Source organism: Hoplias malabaricus, chromosome 11 (genome assembly GCF_029633855.1).
Source record: "Hoplias malabaricus isolate fHopMal1 chromosome 11, fHopMal1.hap1, whole genome shotgun sequence".
NCBI classification, from domain to species: Eukaryota; Metazoa; Chordata; class Actinopteri; order Characiformes; family Erythrinidae; genus Hoplias; species Hoplias malabaricus.
Window position 1 is genome coordinate 31,884,956 of NC_089810.1, and position 4,082 is coordinate 31,889,037.

General features: G+C 34.3%; 1 long non-coding RNA gene across 1 annotated transcript; it reads left to right on the forward strand.

Annotated features, from left to right (window-relative positions):
- Positions 1-906: 906 nt before the first annotated feature.
- LOC136709372 (uncharacterized) lies at positions 907-2,583 on the forward strand. The gene is made up of 3 exons (XR_010804488.1): positions 907-978; positions 2,066-2,137; positions 2,455-2,583. It is a non-coding gene; the product is annotated as an uncharacterized lncRNA (long non-coding RNA).
- Positions 2,584-4,082: the final 1,499 nt, after the last annotated feature.

Sequence of the window (4,082 nt, forward strand, 5' to 3'; positions counted from 1 at the left end):
ATTTCGTAAGCCTCTAGTAGCTATCCTTGAGTCTGGGATGACCAATACACCCTTTGTTATTAATTTTTGTGACAGAGGCCTTGGATCCTGCAGGAGATTGCACTATGCAAATCACAATTATTTTTTTCAGTCATACTATAGGTGACTATAGTTACTTTCTTCAGGTGCACTATATATAAAGAATGTCTTTCACACATGTTCATCCAAGAAATCTTCTAAAAACAGAGGTCACAAATCACATACGACTCTGGAGAACTACTGTTCTTACAGCAAAACAAACTCCCCATTACCATTTGTGTTTATTCATAAGTGTCACATCTTTTAAGGTGAAACAGTATGTTTGAGTAAGAAGTCGACTGTAGCTTGTTCATAGTTGAACCTTAACTTGTTTGTAAGTTTTATTCACTGTTTAAATTAGCAAAGAAACTAATGTGTAACTTGTGCTGTTTAGTTTTGTATCACTTTCGGTCTGTGTTTACTTTGAACAGTTAGCGGTCTCCTGAATTTGCAGTCATTTCCTATTTATGTAATGTAATGTAAGTGTAACAGCAAAACAGTGTTACCGTGTAACATCCAAATGCCTGCAGTGATTTTGAATCGAAACACTTAATTGTTTCCTATTTACTGAGCCAGGGCTGCATACAAACCTTTTTTTTTCCAAGTGCACAAACAGACTAGAGAGACATCAATACTACACTGTAAAATGTAATAGCCATGATGACTTAAATTAATTAGTTAACTTTACTTGGTTATGAAGATAATGCACGTCTTACTAGTTTTTTGTAAGTTACCGTTAATTGTAGAGACAAAAAAACAATTAACTTATTGTCTTGAGTGCAGACAGCTTAAAACCATCAAGTAGTAATTAAGTCTGCGATCTGAGCATGCGCAGGACTCAACGTTCAATCTCCCGCCCAGAACTGGTTTAATGGCCGGTGGATGACTTCGGTGGAGCCTGCTTTTGTCTTTTGAAGTAAGGTAAGTTGTCAAGCAAGTAACAAATTTAAATGTATTTTATTTTCATTTATTTAATGAAATAAAATTGTGTGACTTTTTTTCTGAATACTCTCATAGCTCTATCTAGCTAGTCGTGGATGTGTTAGCTAGCATAAACGGGTTTAGCTATCATATCGTCGCACTTTAGAATATAAAACGAAAAATACACATTTTAAAGTTAAGTATAGTAGATTGCCTGTGAATAAGAAGATGCTGGAGTCAAGTCGGAGAATACATTTAGCCAAATTTAAAGGAAAACTTCCCCCAGACTGTGAAGTTGGTCATTTTTTTAACTGCTTTAAAATTCTTTACAGACTAGATTCCAGCATCCGCTTATTCACATAAGATCTACTATATTTTAGGAAATTATTGAATATTGTACATTATAAAGCGAAACAATTTAAGCTCTCACATATGCGACTTAGTGATAGTAAATTCACTAAACGTTAGCCGCCTATAACTTGTTTACCCGCCGCCCTCCGCCACTGATTAGAGTACATTTAGCTATGAAAAACATTTTAGTTTCAGTATTAAATTTAGTTTCAACAGCAGGTCTTATAGATATGCCAAGGGAAATAGACTGAGAAGACCTGTAAGGCTTAAGCTCAATGAGTTTTCCATGGGGAGGTGCAATGTTTTTTCACAACGTATTCAGAGTTATTCACAACGCAACGTGTATTCGTCCCGAATAGTCACTGTACGGGGGTTCCACTTTAAAACTGGTTAGCCTCACTTCCAAATTTCTCCTGTAATCTACGACCTGTGTCGCAAGGTCGTAATTAGCATCTGAAATGTAAATAAGAAGTTTAATTTTTAACTTTTATTTTGCTTTTTTCCCTGAACTGTTACTTTTGTGTACTGGTGAAACAAGTGAAATGCTACTTTAAATTTTTTTATGACCTTGAATAGATATTTTTAAAAATACACATTCATATCAAAACATTTATTTTTCACTAGCACTTTTAAAACATGCACATATCAAGGAATGTTTCTACAAATTTCTACTAATCTACAAATTACAACACTACAAGTGGTGTGTTTTAACCAAAACATTTTCTGTCCTTCTCAGAAGTGGATGTGGCAGTTGTTGGTGAGCTATTCACTGAAAAGCTGGTTTGAAGTTGGCCATATCACACTGAAGGTAAGATTGAACCTTTTAGAATTTCCGGACAAAAATTTCACCTAAACTATCATCAGATTTGCACAAGGGGGTCATACCACTGAAAATAAATGCTCAAATACAGTTGCCACTTTATGTTAAATATATATTGGATCAATTTCTTTAATAAACAAATGACCAGGTATACTTTCCTCACATTTGTTTTTTGTTGCTTATGACAACTTCATGGGAAAGGCTGGAAGGCTGTATAGGCAGGGCAGTTTATATTTTGAGAAATGGCTATGCCTATCAACATTTCCCTGATGTAATGTTATTTTTTGTTTGTTTTTTTTATACAGGATTCTGACAGTGATGAGGCCTGGGCACAAGTGTCTGTTGGGGTGCTGACTGTCATCAGTGAAGATATGCCTCCCTCTCCAAATCATCTCCACCTTGACTCAGTGTCTACTGCCATCATTGTTGAGGGAGATATTGTAATGGACAATTTACAGAATCTGCCTCAAGCCATGTGCCTCTTGTTTGGGTTGGCATATGCTTTACACTTAGATTACCCTAAAGCCATGAAAAACACGTTCAATTTTATTCAAAGAGTGATGCTTGGCTTGGGAGAGAACAAACTTCCACCTAAGCTGCAAACTCTTAAAAATCTCCTGTTGAGTTAAACGGCTAATCAAGTGTGAGTCTAGGACAGCTCACTTAAGTGGATTCTTTTTTTTTCTAATGTTGTTTCTAATGTTTAAACTAAATTAAGGCTCTCCTTTCAAATACACAGCCCCGGGTTTACCAGCAATTTATGTTTATGTCTGTATATGTTAATTTTGTAGTTTTATTTTATTTATTGAATTGCTGGCATGTATGTACACATCTTGTCATCTTGTAAAACAATGCCAATCCTATTTTAAGCCTTTGTTCTTATTTTAAAAAATAAATAAATAAATAAAAACACGTATTATTGAACTTTAAAATCTCAGTACCTTGATTTATTGTGTAAATTTGCTTATTTTAAAGTGTACAGAATCTGCTTTTCATTCATGTTTTATGGATGTGTAAAGTACTTAAGTTACACAAGTAATACTTACTTAGTCTTTTTAAGGCAATCGGTTTGCATGGTTTTAATAAGTAATTCAGATTGCTGTTCAAGTAAACACAACTGACAAATTCTAAGTTGCAGAAAATGTCACTGTAGTTAGCCCAACTTTGATTAATGAGTTATTTTGAATATACACATAGTACATTTTAATTGAAATTATTTAGCTGTTTGAAATAGTAATTCTGAGTAGGCTATACTAAATCTGAAGTACATATGAAACATATTATTAAGTAGTATATACAGTTTTTTTAAGTTAATTAAACCGAAGTGTAAGTAAACTATACTACATAAGCATTTGTTAATACAAGATACAGTCCCTATTCCAATTTACTTAGTTTTTTTTAAGGCAATCGGTTTGCATGCTTTTTTTAAGTAAGGTTAACTAATTAGATTTTACAGTGTAATAAGTGCCCCAGTTGCAGCCTCTACTCTTCGGGGATGGCTAAACACTAAATTTAAAAATATTTCTATGAAGATTTGATTGCAATAAGCCACCAGCATATTAGAGAGTCCAGGTACTGATGTTGGATGAATAGTTCTGCATAACCAGCGCTGCTCCAAATCATCTCAAAGGTAATGTGGTAATATTTGTAGTGGCATTTGAATGAGATGGACTGCTCTCTTGTAGTCAAAGTTGTTGTAATATGCTATTTCTTAGCACTTAGATCCTTAGTGGGGAACAATTATCTGATGACAACAAGGGTGAAATAAAAAAGCCACCCCTGTTGGTAAAAGTGTGTACAACACATACATTGTTAGCCTTTAGCTCCCCAGATTTAATTAATATTCCTTAAATTTCCACCTGATGCCAGGAAGGGGAAACCCTGCTGGTGCACCAAATTCTAATTTTGTTTATGCCTAAAAATGTACAAGTGA